The sequence below is a fragment of the Acartia tonsa genome, chromosome 5 (genome assembly GCF_053477335.1).
Source record: "Acartia tonsa isolate MP-2025a chromosome 5, ASM5347733v1, whole genome shotgun sequence".
NCBI lineage: Eukaryota > Metazoa > Arthropoda > Copepoda > Calanoida > Acartiidae > Acartia > Acartia tonsa.
The window spans coordinates 15,372,472-15,394,911 of record NC_137264.1 but is presented as its reverse complement, the minus strand read 5'-3'; the positions used below and the strand labels follow the sequence as shown (position 1 = coordinate 15,394,911).

The window sequence follows — 22,440 nt, the reverse complement described above, 5'->3', positions numbered from 1 at the left end:
CGATCCGCCAGAGATTTAGGGATCTGAACCCGCGGCAAGAGGCTGAACTGGAGAAACAACTGGACACTTGGCTGCAGGAAGGAGTCATAGAGCCGTCGGACTCCGCCTGGAGCAGCCCCCTGGTGCCCATCAAGAAGAAGGACGGGAGCACCCGCTGGGCCGTCGACTACAGGGCCCTCAACAAGTGTCTGGAGCTGGACAGCTACCCCCTGCCTAGGATCCAGCAATTGGTGGAACGAGCTGGCGGGCACCGTGTCTACAGTGCTCTAGACGCGGTGGCCGCATACTACACCATCCGTGTGTCTGAAGATAGCCGGCCCTGCACCGCCTTCACCACCCCCAGGGGCTTGTATCAATGGAAAAGGATGCCCTTTGGCCTGTCTACGGCACCGTCTGTCTATTCCAGGTTTATTGCAGGGGTCCTAAACCCACTAGGCACAGCCAACCTCCAGTCATACCTTGACGACGTCCTGACCTTCCACCAGGATACCTGGGCCCACCTGGCCAGGCTCCGAGAGGTCTTGGAAGCCCACCGCAGGGGAGGGATCCGCCTCAAGCCAGCCAAGACCAAGCTGTTCCGGTCCAAGGTGGATTATCTGGGTCACACCCTCAGCCGAGAGGGGATAGCCATGCAAGAGGACTATATTGACCGCATCTTAGACTGGCCAGCCCCTAGCACCCCCAAGGATTTGCTGGCGTTGCTGGGCTTCTTTGGATACTACCGCCTGTTCATCCCAGAGTATGCAGACCTCACATACGAGATGAATCGGCAGAAGACGGCCAAGGCCCTAACCTGGACGCCTGAGATGGAAGCCCAGCTGCTGCAACTCAAGGACAAGTTCCGACAGGCCCCCATCCGAGCGCCGCCCAGATTTGATTTACCAGCAGTGTTCCAGCTCACCACAGATTTCAGCAGCCGCGCCATCTCTGCCATACTGAGTCAATGCCAGGAGGGCAAGGAGAGGCTGATTGCCGCCGTGGGGCGCAAGACAACCGACCCTGAGACGCGCTACCCGTCCTGGAAGGGAGAGATGGCCGCCATTATCTATGGGATCCGAAAATTCCACGGCATCTTGTCCTACCGCAGCTTCCAGATCAACACTGATTCCTCTGCCCTGCTACAGATGAAATCACTGAACACATCCACAGGGATGGTGGCCCGCTGGCAGGAGGAGCTAGCGGCCTTAGACTTTACCGTCTGCCACAGGCCTGGCACCCAGAATACCAACGCCGACGCCCTCAGCCGCCGGGAAGATGCCAACATGCCAACGGCTAGCGCCGAAGAATTAGCAGAGCAGGCTGAGTATATCCACAACCTGGCCCAGCTAGGGGAGCCCGCAGCTAGCCGGCCTCCTGCCGCCCGACTGGACTCAGCTAGAGTATTGGAAGCCCAGACACAGGACCCCCTCCTGCTCCGTGTCCGCCAATGGGTGGCTGATGGCAAGGCCCCAACCAAGGCTGAGCTGCGTGGCAAGGAACGAGACGAGCAGCAGTACGCCAGCCGCTTCTCAGCCCTGGGCCTTGACGAACATGGCTGCCTCACCACCACTGACCAGACTCTGACGGGAGAGAGGACAAGATACCTGCTGCCTTCGGCCCTCCAGCAGGATGCGTTCTTTCTAGCCCATGGGACCCCCATGGCTGGGCACTTTGGGATGGACGCAACTATCGCCCGCGTTGCCATGCATTTCTGGTGGCCCAACCTAGCCCGTGACGTCCGCCTGATGGTACAAACCTGCCCTGAGTGTGTCCAGAAAGTTACCAAGGAGAGGCTGAAGCAGGGGATCCACGTGCCCTCCCGCCAGGGGTACCCACAGCAAGTCCTATTCATCGACCTGGTGGGGCCACTGCCAGAGACTCCAGCTGGGAACCGCTACATCCTCACCTGCCAAGATGGATTTAGCCGGTTTGTCAGCCTCTACGCCATCCCCAACAAGCGCACCCTCACGGTGGCTGAAGCCCTGTTGCACCGCCACCTGGCCACGTTCGGATGCCCCCTGAAGATCCATTCCGACAATGGAATGGAATTTACCGGCCAGGTATTCCAGGAACTGGCCTCCCGGCTTGAAATTGGCCTGACACATCCACCACCCTACAATCCGCAGTCCAACCGAGTGGAGAGGTTTCATAGGACGCTCAACACAGGCATGCGCCTGTTCCTAGACAGAGACGATAACAACTGGGAGCCCCACCTGCCTGCCATCGCCTTTGCCTACAACACCAAGGCCTGTAGGTCCACTGGTGTGACCCCGTTCCTGGCCTTCTTTGGGAGAGAGGCCAAACTGCCGGTGGACATGGTGCTACGGCTGCCAGAGACCGAATATGCTTCAGTTCCAGCCAACGTCCAAGCTCTGTTGCAGCGCTACTATGCAGTTTATGATGCCATCCAGCAGAAAGAGGAGGGAGCCATCAGGAGGAGCGCGGCAGCTTACGAAGGCACGGCCAAGTATGAGGTTGGAGACTTGGTCTGGTACCTGGCCCCTCGCCTGGTGCCAGGAAAGGCAGCCAAGATTACCAAGAGATGGACTGGCCCCTGGAAAGTAGTGAGGAAAGCTACAGAAGTCCATTATGTCATCAAACCTGCCTCTCCAGTAGCCAGGGTCTCAGAAGTTACCGCGCATGTAGGCCGACTGCGCAAATACACTGGAGATGTGACTGCCCACCAGATCCCAGAGGACATCCAAGTTGACGCGGACGGCGACGAGGATGCCACCGAGCTGCCAGTTGGAGCGGCGGCGCCCGCAGCTAGCAACCCAGGAGAGTTCCCAGTGCACCAGCCAGCCGCAGCCGCCCCACAGCCTAGCGGCCAAGATCGTGACCCAGTGGAGGAAAACCTGCAGGAGCAACCCAACGAACCGCCGCCGCCGCCTGCTCCAGAGCCACTCAGAGATGCCATCTGGAACCCTGACGCCGACATGGAGAACCTGCCAGCCAGCAGCGGACCTGTAGGAGAAGAGCCAGCCACTGCGATGGAAGAAGCTGCCCCAGAAGAAGAAGAAGAAGCCATGTGCCCCCTGCTGATGACAGCCATCCCCATCCGGGTAGGAGCTAGGAGGCCAAGCAACCTGAATCAAGCAGGCGCCCCCATGGAGTTCTATGCGCCCTTTGCCATCACCATTCCACCCTTAGGAACCACCAGAATCTGCCTAGGCCTCCGTGTCCAGTTACCAGCCGAGACAGAACTGATCCTGCAGACGAGGCAAAATTTCCAGCGGCGAGGCCTGGCCGTGGCCAACCCACGCCTAGAAGCCAACCAGGAGCTGACAATGCTGATCACCAACCACAGTCAGACCGAGCAACGAGTGTCCCGAGGAGCCTGTGTAGCCCGAGCTGTCCTCCATCGAGCTGTGCCCCAGGAGCTGCCTGTCCGGCGCATGAGCCGGCTGTCGTATCCCCAGGTTCAAGGCCTGGTGTCTCAAGAGCCACGCAACCCTTGAAGGGGAGGTTGTGGTAATACGACACCCATACGGACAGGCCCAATACAGAGTTGCTTCGCTGTGACTTATGATAACAAACCCACCGCACTAATCCTATTATATCACTATCCATCTCATGACCGCTGTTAACCCCGCACCCGGCGGTCAAACTAAGCCTGCCTAAATGTGGGGAGGGGACTTGAACATGCAATTATCACGAGTCCATCATGCACTTATATAATCGGGAGGCACTGCCTCCCCTTTTACCACCGCTGCCCCCACAGCCTGTCTACCGGCGGGCGCTAAGCCCTAGCGCCCCACACCCCCTTCAAACCTAACTATTGTCATATTTTTGTTGTATATATATAGTAAACATAACTTGTAAATATTATTCAGTTTAAATATATAATTCTGTATGATTGAATCCTGCTTGTTTGTTTGGTAGAATACTTAAAGGCTAGGGCCCGTTGAATCCGAACTCGTTACCCCGTGGGCCGAGTACGCTCGGCTTACCAGAGTTGCACCATATTTTTACATACACTAATAAAAATAGTTCTTTCATCTGGCTTATATAACGATACCTATCCACCCCTTTTACCCCCTCCTTAATCCTATCATATAAAGTAGTAAGGTTTTTCTGTCTGTAGCGAAGGGTCTTACTAACCGCTGAACTGATATGGTTCTCCTTTACAGTCATAGGTCTCGAGAAGGTGATCTATTTTGGGGAAGGGTACTACAACCCTCCCAAGAGAAGTCGCCCCTAGGAAAAATTACTCCCTCCCCTCATAAAAATTTTTTTTTTTAAATCTGAAATAAAATATTGGTTTTGGGATTAAACTCCCACCTCCTCAAGTGCTCCTAGAGGCCTCTAGGGTGCGTATCCGCTAGAAGTGACTAAAGTAGTAATCTAAATTGACAAAAAAAAAATTCTCCTGTCATAATATCCACGCAAATTATATCTATTTAAAGAACATACACCTAAGTCAGGAAAAAAGAGGGTTAGAAAATACTTTTTAACCCTATTTAGCACCAAATCACTTAGGTTTGTTTGGCAGTGAAGATATATTGTACTGAAAATTATACTAGTCTAGTACCCTAAGTTATATAACACGTTGCCTTATTCGTTGGCTCAAATTTTGATTACTTTTGTTGGTTGCTTCAAAATTTAAATAGTTTTAAAGTTTTAATACTTTTCATCATCATTGGGGATGTGCATGAATTTATCATCCATTGTCTTATCCCTTAAAAGGACTCTCCACAGAAAAATCAACTTTGGATTTTTGAAAATCTAACCTGAAATTATTATTCTCTGTTCAATTTTAAGCATTTTTGTTTTTGTGGCATCGCGATCGAAGCCCTTTGAAATTTTTTACCTCCTTTAAGTGAATCCTCCCACCATTCAATTTGTGCTGCTTTAGTGATTTTTAGCTTCTATGTTGCCGCATTCATCGCCCTTCTCCGCCGCTACTCCGCTATTCATTGCTGTACGTCGTGTTTCAATACATGCTCCCCTCTCCCTTGTTCAGAAATTAAATGGAGGCTGGGGGTGTTGTGTATAGCGACGTACGCAATGTATAGCGGAGTAGCGGCGGAGAAGGGCGATGAATGCGGCAACTGCGGCAAAAGATGGTTATATTTGGCGAAGGCGAACACAAAATGGAGGCGGCAGGATTGTCCAGTCAAGGAAGAGGATAAATCGTAGAGCGGCCGGTTGCAATGGAGCAAATGTTCTTTAGCGGCAAACATATATTGAGTGGAGGAAAGTGTAGTATATATTGTTATAGCTGCAGTACAAATAGGCGGCGGACAAAATTTTCAAAGGGCTTCGATCGCGATGCCACAAAAACAAAAAATGCCTAAAATTGAACAGAGAATAATAGTTTCAGGTTAGATTTTCAAAAATCCAAAGTTGATTTTTCTGTGGAGAGTCCCCTACATTGAAATAGTTGGTTGAAAAGTAACAGGCACTAAATTTCCTCAGTTTTCATAAGCAATCATATTTTCTAAAGTAATAAGGTTTTTAGCATTTTCTTAACGAAAGTTTTATATTTTTCTCTGAATTAAAAGGTAGCTGTTGGTTCAAGGCCATTTTTCTGCAACTTTCTTCTCCCCCTTCAAATGTAGAGAGCCCCTAGATGTTAGGTGCGACTAAAATATGATCCATTAATCCTAGCAGGAACGAGGTAGTTCAAGTTCAGGTACATTTTTGAAGGTGACAAAAAAATAATAAACCTCAAACTCTATGCCCTTTTTTCTCCAAGCTCAAAGTAACATTGATTTTATCTCAATTGTAGGTATAACAAGGATGACAACATCCATAAAAGCGAAGCTCTGAAAGAGAAGGACAAACGGACTTAAGACTTGTATAATGTCAGAACTGAATAATCAGAATGCGAATGTATAAGAGTCAAAGCAAAATTGTAAATAAATTTGTTGAAAAACTGCTTGATACAGGATAATGATTATGGACATACTTACATTTTTAGGACTTGATTATAGAGTTGCTTCGCTTATAATATTGTACTTTGTTGTCCTAGGAATCAGTATACCAAAAATCAGACCAATCGGATAATTAGGTCACATACAAATTTGTTGTTAAAAATGTAAAAAAATCAACATGTTTAAAATGGACGTACGGACATTCTGGTAATGATTATAGAGTTGCTACGCTTTCTAAATCGTACCTAACTATTACAGGAATCACCATGCAAAATTTTAAATCGATAAGAAAATTCTAACATGCCTAAATTAACGAAAAAGGCTATTTAAAAAAGTAAAAAAATCAACATGTTTAAAATGAACGTACGGACATTTTGGTAATGATTATAGAGTTGCTACGCTTTCTAAATCGTACCTAACTACAAAAGGAATCACCATGCAAAATTTGAAATCGATAGGACAATTCTAACATGTCTAAATTAACGAAAAAAGCTATCCGTTACGGACGGACGTACGGACGGACCGACCCTAATTATAGAAAAGCTTCGCTTTTAAATACATGCATTGCAATGAGTCAAAAAAAAAGTAATTTATCTTTTTCACACTTCTAAAAGTGTAAGGTTGGGTTGAGATGGCAAATTTAACGTCATTACGAGGCGGCAGGCGTCGCTAGAGAATTTTAAACTTCTTAATTACAAAACTTTTCCGTGTTCTAACTTGCCAGGCACAGAAAAACGTAAAGTTTTCGGTGGAAAAACTAATTACTGCACAAAACTCGCTTAAATCTCCTGTTTTTTATTGGACCACCAACCTCCCCCCCCCCCCTCAACCCAGATTTGAAAAATGCAGTAATCTCAATAATTCAATAGATGTTAAATTGATGTAACTCCCAATTTGCCCCTTTTGTAGATTAAGATTAACGGTTGAAAAGTTTGGATACTGCTAGTTTGAACCAACCAATCAAGATTAAATAACAGTTCCCAAAGTCTTTAAACCAAAGATTGAGAGCGCGTTTAAAGGGATCTTAAATGGCCGCTTAATTGATGTAGATTCCCAACTATGACTGACAAAATATCCCTTTTTGTAGATTACAATTAGTGGTTAAAACGTTAGGACACTCAACTTAATGAACCAACCAATCAAAATTCAATAAAAATTGTTAAGCCAGCGAATAAAGAAAAGTTATTATAAAGCTTTGGGGACTAGTGCAATAAACAGCCCAATGTCCCTTCCCTCCCTAGGGTATCAAAAATGGTTGTGTATCAATATAATTTACAATGTCAAATAGAATATGAGGAAGGGTTTAATCTAATTTGAAGAACCTTGAAGATTTTTATTTGGAGGAAAGTGTAAAAGATCTGGATTTAGGGGTTAATTATTTACATTTTTTAGGAGGGGGATGGCTTGGCAAAACAACATAACTTTTTCTCCTGTGACTCACAAAAACTTTGGTGGTTGATGTGCCCCCCCCCCCCCCCACTTGGACGTCATTGGGTGTAATATTGTTCCCTAGTCACTCTGGGGTGATTTCATTATGCTTCACTTTCGATTAGAGGTATCCCTACCAAGAGAGAAAAGTTTGAGTATAAGGATGTATAATAATGTAGATCTATGCGGGGATCTTAAGGGATAAGACAATGGGTAATATATACATTATTGTACGTACTCAATAATGACAAAAAAATTAACACCTCTGTTAATTAAGAATATTGGTTTAAATGATTGGACATTATTAGTTTGAAACCATAATTTAATTAAAAGTATTTACAGTTTTTTTAGCGAATATGATACGTGGATGCTATTGTAATTTACTGTTTAATATCATCTCCCTCCCTGAGCTCTATGAGTGTTAAAAGAATAGCTATGAGTTAGCATTCTCAGACGTGGAGAAATTGAAACACAAACAAACTTTTATTTTATGTACTTTAAAATAATTGTTTTTATGTAGAAATACGAATTTATTAACTAATTCATATATGTATATTTTTTAGCGAAATGTAAACTTAACATGATAAAAGTAAATCCAGGCATAACAGTAATCACTTTGTCAATGTCAGTACTGCTTTTTACGGAAGCTGTCTGAAATTTATTTCCCATTTTTATACTTTAGCCAAATTAAAGAAGAAAAAATGCTGAAGAGTCAAGAAATCAAAGTATTAGGGTGTCTAACTATTTTTCCACCTAAAGTATTAGATAGTATAGACTTTTTTTATAAATTAATTTTGTTCCTTAGAAAACACACACTTATACCCACAAACTCACAATACACTTATTGAAAAGAGGAGCCCAAAAATTGGTTAATTTAATTTAAAGATGCATCTGATAATAGAAATGGCAAAAGATCACGTTAATTCAATTCTTTTCTCTTCCAAAATTTTGCACCAAATTCAATAAAAGTAAGGAGTGTTAAAAGCTATATAATTTAGATAAATGAAATCATTAGGCTATGAATGGTTAACCAATTCTGCATAGATTTTTTGTTGTGTATTTTTTCAAATTTTTTAACCTTAAGAATCTTAAAGAATATAACATTTGGTGATAAATTCATATACGTCCCAAATGATGTTAAACAAAATAACCCCTTCTGTAGATTTGGAATTTTAACCCCAAAGCATAACTTTAATGCATCACAGAAGGAACAGAAGAAGTTTAGTGGTAGAAATCTTCATATCAGACAGACAGATGTATTGACTTATTCTAAGTATTATTATTATTATAGTATGTATAACATGGGGTTTATGAGGTTGTATGTGTACAGTTAAGTCAATTCTGCATTAAAATATGAAGACTTGTGGTCATAAATATTCTTGTCAGGTTTTGAGATAATGTATACTCGTATAAGAGTGTTTCAAAAGCTTATCCGTATTTTCACAATATTTTCTACATTCTCTCTAATTCTATATTCTAAGTTCTTCCTAATTCATACAAATTTTTCTCATATGTTTTTCCTTATTATCAATAATTCTTCCTAATTCTCACAAATTCTTTCTAATTCTTATAAATGCTTTCTAATTCTCACAAATTCTTCCTAATTCTCACAAATTCTTCTTAATTTTCACAAACTCTTCCTAATTATCACTAATTCTCTCTATTTCTGCATTGAAATATAAGAACTAAAGGTCAGAAATATTCATCTCAGTTTCAGATATAATGTATACTCATACCTTTATGAGCCACAATGCAGTTTGTGTATGTGTTTGAAGTTTTTCGTGTGTTTTTCTGTAGGTCAAATAAGGCTAGTTTATTTGGGTTAGAAAGAACCAACACCCCCTTCCACGTTCTTGATTTTAGTAATCAGTTTTTGCCAAGTGCTTTGTGGGTAAGCACCATTTCAGTGAACATTAATGCTGCTTAATGCTACTAAACATAGATTAAAAAAATTATATTCTCAGAAGCTTTATTTATATTATAGCATCAAAAAAACATGTATTTGACACTTTAGTTTATAGTCTGATTCATCTAAAAGCAATATCACCATTATTTGGAACAACTAGAAAAATTTGAAAATACTTCAGAATTTATAGCAGTTTTTTGGAGCCCTCTAATTCACATACATTCATGTATTATATAACTTAAAGGGCTTAACACTATGCTATATTAAACATTACACAATGGATAATTACACATAAAACTACATATAGTACAAATAGGATTTAAGAATTATGCATCTAAGGAAAATCTATAAGTTAAATTCACATTTGCTATTCATTTTATTGAACCTTTTCTAAGATTATTCAATAATCTCAATAAAAAGCCGATATTTTTTGACATTATCATAATCTACTAATGAAAGTATGCCATTGATTTTTGATGGACTATAAAACTTTTCTTGAAAGAAAACTGTAAACATGTTTGAAATTACTTACATTTTAGAATTTGTTATTGCTTTTTATACACAAGGATACATTTTCATAAAGTTTCAATTTAAACAGAAAAACAAGCAAACTTAAATTGTATATCTAATAAAGATTACTAACCTGTACCTGTACCTGTACAAGGGCTCTCAATCCATTTCTATTCTGTGCCTCTGTCTATACTTCATCCAAGGATAGGTAAGCTTTTCCTTTTGGCTTTCTCCTATTCCTCTGTCTTCTGGTACCCATTTAAAGGTTTGTTAAGTAAGTCTTCTAGCATTCATTTGTAATACATACCTAATTCAATAAAAACATTTCTTCTTTATTTGTAATGACATTGCTTCAATATTTGTTCTTTTGTGTAAATTTTTGTTAGATTACTAACCTAACAAATGTAAATCAGACATTAATTAAATCTTTCTCAACAAACATAAACGTTTTGCTTCTTTATGTATAAGTATTTATTCAAGCTTTCCTTGAATTGAGAATGTACCCTGTAACCTGTTTCATTTATTCAACAACAAACTTCTCTTTACTAACTTGTACAGAATGTCAATACAATGTTTCATATTATCTCCATGCCTGTCCTTACTAACTTGTACAGTAAGTCCATACAATGTTTCATATTATCTCCATACTTGTCCTTACTAACTTGTACAGAATGTCTATACAATGTTTCATATTATCTCCATGCTTGTCCTTACTAACTTGTACAGAATGTCTATTCAATGTTTCATATTAACCATGCTTGTCCTTACTAACTTGTACAGAGAGTCCATACAATGTTTCATATTATCTCCATGCTTGTCCTTACTAACTCGTACAGAAAGTCCTACAATGTTTCATATTATCTTCATGCTTGTCTTTACTAACTTGTACAGAATGTCTATACAATGTTTTATATTATCTCCATGCTTGTCCTTACTAACTTGTACAGTAAGTCCATACAATGTTTCATATTATCTTCATGCTTGTTCTTACTAACTTGTACAGAATGTCTATTCAATGTTTTATATTATCTCCATGCTTGTCCTTACTAACTTGTACAGTAAGTCCATACAATGTTTCATATTATCTTCATGCTTGTCTTTACTAACTTGTACAGAATGTCCATACAATGTTTTATATTATCTCCATGCTTGTCCTTACTAACTTGTACAGAAAGTCCATACAATGTTTCATATTATCTCCATTCTTGTCCTTACTAACTTGTACAGAAAGTCCATTCAATGTTTCATATTATCTCCATGCTTGTCCTTACTAACTTGTACAGAAAGTCCATACAATGTTTTATATTATCTCCATACTTGTCTTTCCTAACTTGTACAGAAAGTCCATACAATGTTTTATATTATCTCCATGATTGTCCTTACTAACTTGTACAGAGAGTCTATACAATGTTTCATATTATCTCCATGCTTGTCCTTACTAACTTGTACAGAGAGTCTATACAATGTTTCATATGTTCTCCATGCTTGTCTTTCCTAACTTGTACAGAATGTTCATACAATATTCTCCATGCAAAAATCCTGTTACTTTGGTGTACAGAATTACATTTTAGTTATATGCCAAACACATGTTTGTTTGTGAGAGCATTTAAGTTCTTGAGTTGACATCTGTATAATGGTTTAAAGGAATTGGGTCTTAATCATTTCATTATCAAGGAGAAATTAACTTTGAGGAGTGCATTCGCTTCCACAACTTTCACATCAACAAAATGTATCTTATTATCACAAATACACAATAGAAAATAAATAATTAAGTTTCTTTCAAGTAATAAAAAGCACAGAGAAAAGAATTGTATGTGCTTTTGTAATAATACCCAGCTTCTGTTTTTTATATATTTTAAGCTTGTGATTTAGGGTGGAAACACTCAACTAACAAATTAGGTAGGACTGCCTTTCCCTTTTTTATCACAACAAGACTTTACATTCCCCCTTGGTAAATCCCTGTGCACGCCAATACATGGAATTGAAGGTACACTTTACTTTGAAACTTGTTATACTTCTTAACCTTTTGAACATACAGGTAGCGTATCCTACCCAGTAACAGGGATTTTAGGGGACAAGACAAATATATGCTCATTCTCAAAGATAAACAAAATTACCCCTATTGTAAATTCAAATTTTTACTCATAAGTTTTAATATCGCTAGTTTGAACCAACGAATTAAGTCCATGGTTAACACTGAGATCTTAAAACCAAAAGCCTTTCTATTTAATAGGAAATGATAATAAAAATTAAATTGAAAAGCTTGAATATACCTAAATAGAATAAAATATTTTCTTATCAGTGATGATATTAGACATTTTCTATTGGCTTGCTTTCAAAAGATTTATGGTCTTTTTTCTATCCTAGAAATATTTGCACAATTAGATCTTGATTCACATTTATCATAAGAAGGGAATTATATTTCAAGTAGACTAACAAAAGAGTTTTTAACTTCTTCATTTCTTTTTATTCTTACATTAATATAAGTGGCACTTTGGTGTGGACAATTCGACAATTTACTTTCAATTTTACTGTAAAAAGATCAATCATCACATTACTTTTACACAAAGATTACCTAAAATTTCTATTTTTTTAAGGAATTTCTTTCCATTTTTGCAGGGTTCGGAAGCCGCGCTATCAGCCGCGCGGCTGCGGCTGCTTAAAGTTATGGAAGTGGCTGAGGCTGAGAGTGGCTGAGGCTTAGTGCGGCTGAGAGTGGCTGCGGCTGAATGCGGCTGAGGCTTAATAAGAATTGGGGTGGCTGAGGCTTACAGTGCACACTGGTCTGAAAACGCAGTTTTGGGTAAACAATTCGTTTTCAGCCGTCTTTTGGCCGATTTTAATGCCCAATACAGCAAATTAGGGGTTTTATGGGTCAGGGAGTCCATTTATGAAAAAAAAATACATGACCTCGAAGGTCAAAGACCGTTAAAATGACCTTTAAAGTCTGATTTTTGCCGTTCCCGAGGTTTTATTGGACATTTAGGGCGGGAAGGAGTTGTCAAATCAAGAAGACTCTGAAATACTTTTTTGTAGACAATTGCATTGGCTAAATATCATGTGAAGTAAAAATTTTTGTAAGTATAACCAGTTTTTCACCAGCTGCAAATTTCAAATTTGCGCGTTTTTAATTTTTAATATCTTGATTATTTTATCTAAATTTTCTTGATTTTATCCATTTAGAAAATATTTTAAATCATTGTTATTTCATCTTACTAGAGGCTAATAAAATTATGGCATATTTTTATAAGGATATGCATTTGTTTGTGTGTTTGAATGTGTGTGTGTGTATTCTTGTTTCTCCTCATTCTACGCTACGAAATAACAAGGCGCGAAACACACACACACACACACACACACACACGAAGAAACATAAAGAGTAGGCTGAAAGAATAATATCAATTATATGAATATAAAACAATAAAATTGACATTTAAAAATTTATTTTAACTAACCTACATGAAATATAACAGATTTTTATACTATTTGGCTATTTCGTATGTTTTCATTTTGTTTATTAGATATTACTCCGCAAAAATAGATCCTTCCCCCCTCTACGTGCGTCGGAATAATTCTAAATTACAACATCGATGAAATTTAATCGATCTATTAGTTTTTAAGATAATGCAAAAAACGAACAAAACCGGATGCCTTATATATCGTGAAATATGAAGCTAATTGCAATACCAACAAATTCTCTTTAATAAACATGCAAAAAGCTCAGAGAGTACTCAATAAGAAAATTTTGCCAAACTTACCCTTATCTTAAAAACTAAGAAAAAAAAACACATTTTTGCATTTTGTACCATTTTTTGTGTTATAAATAATTTTTGAACTTATATAGGACTTATTTTAGTTGGACAATTTCCAACATGCGGATATTTGATTTTATCAGATTTAAGCAAGTATAGCCAATTTAACAATGTCAATAATACGTTCTTAGATTTTAGAGTTCTGCAGCTTTGGCCCCAAATTATTTCAAAAAACATATTATCAACATGGGTTGATATTTAAAATATAGGTGGCCCAGGATGTCTTTGAAGGCTGGCAGGTCAACTTTTGTCTAAATTGATGGGTAGGAAAAATTGAATTGTTGACCCCTCCGGACCAGTGTGCAGTGGCTGAATTGGAATTTTGTGGCTGAGGCTTCGAGCGGCTGAGGCTTACAGTGGCTGAGGGTGGCTGAGGCTTACAGTGGCTGAAGGATTTGTGGCTGAGGCTGCGGCTTACTGAAAGCCGCGCGGCTCATAGCGGCTGCGGCTTACAGTGGCTGATTAGAAAATTAAGCCGCGCGGCTGAGTGAGGCTAAGGCTGAGAGTGGCTGATAACATAATTAAGCCTCGCGGCTGATTCTGAGGCTGCGGCTTACTGAAAGCCGTGCGGCTGAGGCTGTGGCTGAATTAAATTCAGCCGCGCAGCTGAATGCGGCTGCGGCTGAATACAATATTAAGCCTTGCGGCTGATCTTATGGCTGATTATAAAATAAGCTTTGCAGCAAAGGCTTCGGCTAAATTGGATTTTTTAAATGCATTCTAGGACATTTTTTGGAGAGTTGAGGGTGGTTAGGGGTTGTGAGAATAAGAGTGGAGGGAAGAGGGGGGAGGACAGCAGGATTTTTTCAAATGTTTGATTCAGAATTAGTACCCAAATTTTATACTGGTACCCAAAGTTTTATACTGGTACCCAAAGTTTATTCTGGTACCCAAAGTTTTATTCTAGTACCCAAAGTTTTATACTGGTACCCAAAATTATATACTAGTACTCAAATTTTATTCTGGTACCCAAAGTTTTATTCTAGTACCCAAAGTTTTATACTGGTACTCAAAGTTTTATACTGGTATCCAAAGTTTTAGTCTGGTACTCAAAGTTTTATACTGGTACCCAAAGTTTAAGTCTGGTACCCAAAGTTTTATAATGGTACCCAAAGTTTTAGACTAGAATCCAAAGTTTTATACTGGTACCCAAATTTTACTGGTAACCAAAGTTTTATACTGGTACACAAAGTTTTATACTGGTACCCAAAGTTTTATACTGGTACCCAAAATTTTATACTGGTACCCAAAGTTTTATTCTGGTACCCAAAGTTTTATACTGGTACCCAAAGTTTTATACTGGTACCCAAAATTTTATACTGGTACCCAAAGTTTTATACTGGTACCCAAAGTTTTATACTAGTACCCAAAATTATATACTAGTACTCAAATTTTATTCTGGTATCCAAAGTTTTATTCTAGTACCCAAAGTTTTATACTAGTACTCAAAGTTTTATACTGGTACCCAAAGTTTTTATACAGGTACCCAAAGTTTTAGACTAGTACTCAAATTTTATTCTGGTACCCAAAGTTTTATACTTGTACCAAAAGTTTTATACTAGAACCCAAAGTTTTATACTGGTACCCAAAGTTTTATACTGTTACCCAAAGTTTTAAACTGGTACCCAAAGTTTTATACTGGTACTAAAAATTTATACTGGTACCCAAAGTTTTTTACTGATACCCAAAGTTTTATACTAGAACCCAAAGTTTTATACTGGTACCCAAAGTTTTATACTGGTACCCAAAGTTTTAAACTGGTACCAAAAGTTTTATACTGGTACTAAAAATTTATACTGGTAGCCAAAGTTTTTTACTGGTACCCAAAGCTTTATACAGGTACCCAAATTTTATACTGGTACCCAAAGTTATATACTGGTACCCAAAGTTTTATACAGTTACCCAAATCTTATACTGGTACCCAAATTTTATACTGGTACCCAAAGTTTTATACTGGTACCCAAAGTTTTATACTGGTACCCAAAGTTTTATACTGGTACCCAAAATTTTATACTAATACCTAAAATTTTGTTTTAATATTGGTACCCAAAGTTTTATACTGGTACCTTAAGTTTTATACGAGTACCCAAAGTTTTATACTGGTACCCAAATTTTATATTGGTACCCAAAGTTTTATACTGGTACCCAAAGTTTTATACTGGTACCCAAAGTTTTATACTGGTACCCAAAATTTTATACTAATAGCCAAAAATTTATTCTGGTACCCAAAGTTTTATACTGGTACCCAAAGTTTCATGCTGGTACCCAAAGTTTTATACTAATAGACAAAAATTTATTCTGATACCCAAAGTTTTATACTGGTACCCAAAGTTTTATACAAGTTTTTTAGCAGTAGGAATTTATTTCAACATCTTTAGTTATGATGCAGTACAAAGCCTATCAACTCCCAGACGACGAGCCGATGCGCTACATGTTGAGCCACGGTCGAGGGTTTCTATGACATTAACTTAAGGTCCAACAACCCTGGATAACTAAGGGGAATTATATCTTTCCTTTGCGCCTGTTCATGTTGCACACCTAGCACCTAGGAACCATTTAATGTCTTCAGTTATAACGCAATGTCTGCGCGAGATTTGAACCTATTACATCCCTGATGACAAGCAGATGCGCTACTTGTTGAACCTTGGGGAACCAATTCTTTCCTTTTCTGTATTAGTTTAAGTGACATCTATCCAGCAACCAACTTTTTTTTATTGAACTACCTGCCTGAAAGTTTTATGGTAATGAGTTACGCCTGTTTATGAGCCAAGGAAATCCTCCTACTCCAACTTTACATGTTGCACACCTGCCATAGCAGCAGTAGGAACCATTTAATGTCTTCAGTTATAACGCAGTGTCTGGCCGAGATTCGAACCTATTACCTCCCTGATGACAAGCAGATGCGCTTCTTGTTGAACCTTGGATAATTAAGGGGAACCAATTCTTTCCAATTTAAGTGACATCTATCCAGCAACCAACTACCTGCCAGAAAGTCCTATGGTAATGAGTTACGCCTGTTTACGAGCCAAGGAAATCCTCATACTCTAACTTTACATGTTGCATACCTGGCATAGCTGCAGTAGGAACCATTTAACGTCTTCAGTTTTCACGCAGTGTCTGGCCAAGATTCGAACCTATTACCTCCATGATGACAAGCAGATGCGCTACATGTTGAGCCATGGTATGCAGGTTAAATTTGTCTTAAAAATAATCGTCTTTAAAATGCTTATCATATGTACACTTGCAATAAATGTATTTGTCATAAAAACTTACCTCTTATGAAAAATGTTTTTTTTTACAAAAGTGCTTTTTATTACAATTATTCATGGGTATAATTTTTATGACTAACTTTTTATGTCACATAATCTTAATGACAATGTAATTATGAAGTTATTACAAAAAATACTAAACAATAGGTACTGGAAAAAGAAGAACTGAATTAAAATAATTTTTTGGGGGGTAGGGTGATTTTTATTGGGTGGGGAGGGCCGGGGCGAGTAAATCCCATTTTTAATTTTGGGGTGATGTTTAATTTTTTTTCTAAGGCAATTTTTTTCTGGTAGTGTGATGGTACCCTCCCCCAAAATAGTTGTAAACCTTCCCAGTACCTATAAGAAACTACCCTGAATAGGAGCACCATATCGGTTTAGTAGAGATCCTGTAGTACAAACATATAGACAGACAAACAAACAGACATCATAATACTTAATGATCTAAAAATAAGACAAATTTTCATTTTGAAATATTGGAGCTCTGATAGCTTTTTGGTACGGTAACAGCTTTGAACCATCTATCATCCAGGTTCGAATCCCAGAAGAAAAAAAAATTTGGGGGGATGAAGGGTGACTTTTATTATTTTTTTATGGGAAAATAGGGGGGAGTTTGGTTGAGCACCCACCAGTTTTAATTTTAGTTTTTTAAAAAATTCAAAAACTTGGAAAAGGCAATTTAAAAAGTTTTCATTAGTTCAGTAGTTATCGAATTCTTAATCTACAGACAAAATAACTCTCCATACTTTATACAAGGTTTTAGAAATAATCATATGTAATTCTTGGTGGAATTGAACAGAAAACCTTTCTTACACATTATGATGCACTAACCCTTAGAACATAGGTGTAAAGCAATTTTATATTAAAATTTAGTTAATAATATTACAAATAAAGTAAGTTTACCTAGAACAAATCTCCTCTAATCTTTTTTTACACATTATATCCACCCTCCTTTTAAAATTTTTTTTCAACTTGAGAGGAAAATAACTAAATATAAATGAGAGGAAACAAAAATTATTGTCCATTGTCCCAATGTCCATAGCAGAATAAAAACTTTAATCACATTCAATTCTTGGTGGAATTGAACCAAGAACCTTTCCAACACACGACTGCCACACTAACCCCTAGACCAAAGGTGACAGAAATTTTGAAGAAAAATTTAGGTCTAAATATCACAATTTAATAAATTATTGGGTGCTAAATTTCATAGGTATAACTCTTATGTACATACTTTTAAAACCTGTTTTAATATGTAATGAGTTAATGGTTAAAGGATACTAGTGGCTGCGCCCCTAAAACCTCTAGGAATACTTAAGGGAAGCAAAAATAATTTATTTTGAGGGTCATCTTTTTTTGGGAGGGAAAAGATACATTTCCCCAAAAAAATTATAAACTTTCCCTGGATCAATAAGAAGCTTCACATTACCACTTTATATAATAGAATATGTGGATATATTAAAAAAAGAAAATTTGTTAATAAAATTATGGACCTCATTTATTGGCCAGTTCATTTATATATCCCATAAGAGGGGAGAGATGGATTAAAGGGGGTGTATTGGGGTTATTGTTATTTTAGCCAGCTGAGATTATTTCTTTATCAGAGTACATGAAAATATGGACAACATCAAAGTAATAATATATCGATTCATGTATTGCTTATAAATTCAGAAATTTGATAACATAATGATAAAGATAAAGAAACATTTTTTTTATAATAATTGCAGTTTCGAAAATAAAATCAATTTTAGTAAGCATCTTTGTAAAATAAACAAAATCGGATGATATATGATAATCATTTCACTATTTCAATCTATCGAGTACATAAAGATTATGTAGATTTTTTTGCATATTATACAGGACAATTTATTGCATTTTACAGTCCTTTTTTTAACCAACTTTAAAAAGTAAAATACATCGCTGTTTAAATTTTTTTTGTTAGAAAACATATTAGGATAATTTGTGTTCAAAATAAACACACACACACACACCCTCCCCCCTCCCCAAATCTTAATTTAATTATTTTCATTAATTTAAAAATACTATGAAAAATGAAATATGTATAAATCTTTTTTTTGCATAACTTTTTCAGTGTCTCTCATCAACCACAAAGTATTAAATACATTTAAAATTGAAGAAATATCTAAGTAGGAGAAGCTTAATTATATAGAACAAGTATTGCGTACCTAAACGGAAAAATAATAGAGAAGCTACTATATAACTTGAGTATCACAAAAATTGATTGCCCCCTGTGAGGTTTGAACTCACGGTCCCTAGTTTACAAGACGAGTGCTCTACCATTGAGCTAAATAGGCCACTTGTACAAGAAAAAAAATTTAAGATAATACAAATTCATAGTGAATATTAAGTAAATTCTGAAAAATTTGTATCTTTTAAAAACAATAAAATTAGGCAAACGTCAGTAGGGCAGTTACCCTATAAATAGTATTCAATAATATTCATAAGTATCAACGTTCAAAAACGTATTGCTCCTGGTGAAATTCGAACTTATAACCCCGGCATAACAGTGTAAAAGAACCGTGCGCTAACTGATTGCGCCACTGGAGCTCTTACATTACAGGTTCAAACTTTTTGTAGTTGTTCGAGATGGTAGTTTCTATGTTGTAATTTTAAAAAAAACTTAAGATAAAATTTTTATAAAAGAATATAAAAAAATTTAAAAGTATAACATTTAAAAAAATTATTTTTGGGCGATGGAAATGTCTGACCCCCACCCCAAAATTAGCTCAAAACCATCCAATGTCAATATATATATAACTAGCGGCTACGCCCCTAGAGGCCTCTAGGGGGCACTTGAGGAAGAGAGAGAGTCAAATTTAATAACCCAATTTCTTATTTTAAATTTTTAAAGAAAGTAAAAAAAAATTTTTTTTGGGGGGGGGGGAATTTTTTTTTTTTAGGGGGGGGGCCTCCCCCCTCATTTTTAATTTTAGTTTAAAAAATTTTTTTAAAATTTTCTTTTTTTTGAGGGGGGGGGGATTTTTAATTTTTTTGGGGGGTTGGGGGTGTCCCACCCCCAAAAAAATAGTTATAAACCCTCCCAGGACCTATGAGAAGCTACCCTGTTAAGGAGAACCCGATCGGTTCAGCGGTTAGAGAGATCAATCGGTACAGACACACAGACATCCTGTTACTTTAGTAAAAGGATTCCTGAGAAGGACAACATTGTCAGTTCAGTGGTTGCTGAGATCTTAAGCTTCAGACAGACAAAATTAAATGAAAATTAAGCCCCGCGGCTGAATTGACGGCTGAGGCTTGTACTAATTTAGCACCTGCGGCTGCGGCTGGGGCTTACAATATCTCAGCCGCGCGGCTGTGTCAAAGCTGCGGCTGAATTTAAAAAATTAAGCTGCGGCTGAGGCTGAGGCTTATTGGGTGGCTGAGGAAGCCGCGCGGCTGATTTTGAGGCTTCTCGTAAGCCGCGCGGCTGATGGTGGCTGAGGCTGAGGCTGCAACTGCGGCTTCCGAACCCTGCATTTTTGCTTCAGATTAACTTTGAATTAATAGTTTGTCCCCAGGAGTTTCCATGCAAACAAGTTTTTGAAAATTATGTTAAAAGTATGCTCGATATTTTTTTCTTCAGATGAAGAGCGAGGATTATTCTAGTAGTAGTATTTCTATCATTTTTAATTTATGAAGAAATGGGTCTAATATTTCACAAACAGATGGAGCAACATCAAAAAGAAATAAATGTTAAAAGTTATAAAAAATAGTTTAGACTATTTTAGTATACAACTAATTTTATTAAATTGAGGATAAGTGTTGTTTTCTGTTTAATTTTTAAGCTTTAAGCAAATAATTAAAACGTTTTTTTTACATATTTTTTGCATTTTGTTTATTTTTCTTTTCTATACTTGTTTTAAATGAGAAAATAGTAAGATATCTAAAAGAACTGTTATTTTTTACGTTGCAAACGTTTTTCAAACAAAATAAAGTCATATATAATTTTAGACAATTGTGCTGTTCTCTGGACCAAGTTGCTATCCATTTTAACAAAAAATCTTAACTTAAATTTTAAAAAATTACTTCTCAAATAACTATAAAAACTCTGAGTTTGAAACTTAGTTATAAAATAATTTGTCTTTCATTTCATCTTTATTTGTATTTCTGGCATTGTAAAACTTTTGTCTGGTTGAGGCGTCAAAAACTAATAAAAGTGTTTTTTATAAAACTTTTAAATATTTAAAAATATGTCAAGAGAAAAGTTGTTGGAAGTTGCTCGGTCCTATTTTTCTTTATAAAATACAAATTTATAGAAATAAAATTTAACAAATGAAATAAAAATAAACAGCTAGAGAAAACTATTTGGCACATATTCTTTTGTCTTTCTACTAATTTGCAAAAGCCTCAAATGTATTTTTTTTCATGAATCTTTCATAAAAGATAAGAAAACGGATTTTAAATTAATCTTAATACATCCTCAATGATGATAAAACAAAATTTCCCCTTTTGCGGATTAAAATTATTTGTCAAAAGGTGTGGACTTTGATGGTTTTGAACCAACCAATCAAGATTTAGTAAATGTAACAAACTTTTTAACCCAACGAATAAGATACAATGGTTGTAAAACTTTAGGTACAAGTGTAATTTACAGTCCAATGTCCCCTTCCTCCCTAATTTTTTTCCAAAAGGTCATTTGCAATATACGGAATTTCTTCGGCTATTTTATCCTTTACTTTATCTGTTTTTTTTTACCTAGAGTTAAAGAATTATGGAGTAGCTTTAAACATAAATAAAAATGCACATTGTGTCGTTTGCAGGGTTTTACTTTTGCAAGAAAAATGGCACTACAGTAAAATATTTTATAATTCTCCTTTTGTAAAACATATAAAGAATTAACCTCGGAAGTATCCATTGGGGCAACATTAACCTTATCCCCCCCCCCCCCCAAAAAAAAAATATTTTTTGAGAAAGAAATTATTTGTGATATTTAGGTTAAGTAAGGTTCATGAAAGCTACTCTTAATTAGAACCCCCACTTAGCCACACCCTAGGGATCTAGAGGGATAAAATAATGGCCATTAAATCCCTAATGTGTTTACCCAAAATTACCCCTTTTGTAGTGGTTGAAACTTTTGGTCACTCAACTTAATGAACTAGCCAATCGAAATTCAATAAAAAAAAATGTTATTTCAACGAATAAGAAATTGTTATCATAAAACTTTAGGGACTATTGAAATTTTAGTTTAATATAATAGATAACTTTTGTATATAAGAGCTTCCTTTATAGACAATGATTTGATTTTAGGAGGTTCTTAATTGGTCCACTTTTACCTGAGAGGAATATTAGGAACACTACCGCAGTACTGCAGTTAACATACCATACAGGAGAACAGTGACAACCACAAACACAAATTCTTTTTAAAAGTATTATTGATAGATTATTATATTGTCCTATTGTCATTAATAGAATAATATTGCCACATACATTATAATTTTAAAGGGAGGGGTTAAAAAAACATTCTAAAACCTACCGAAGATTTTGAAAAAAAGGCCAAAATCATCCCACGAATTATATCATGAAAAATTAATTAGTTCTATGGTTAAAGAGATCTTATAAAACAAACAAACAAAAAACAATGTGAATGTGATGTTCTTGTTTTTTTTATGTCTGTACTTGGCTCTTTAGATGGAGGAAAGAGA

The 22,440-nt window shown here is 37.2% G+C and overlaps 1 protein-coding gene and 1 non-coding gene across 4 annotated transcripts in view; one reads left to right on the top strand and one right to left on the bottom strand.

Annotated features, from left to right (window-relative positions):
- LOC145318840 (uncharacterized) overlaps positions 1-22,440 on the top strand; it is a 59,082-nt gene that overhangs the window by 22,267 nt on the left and 14,375 nt on the right. The gene's annotated exons all lie outside the window — the stretch shown is intronic.
- Positions 19,021-19,092, bottom strand: TRNAT-UGU (transfer RNA threonine (anticodon UGU)). The gene has a single exon. It is a non-coding gene; the product is annotated as a tRNA-Thr (tRNA).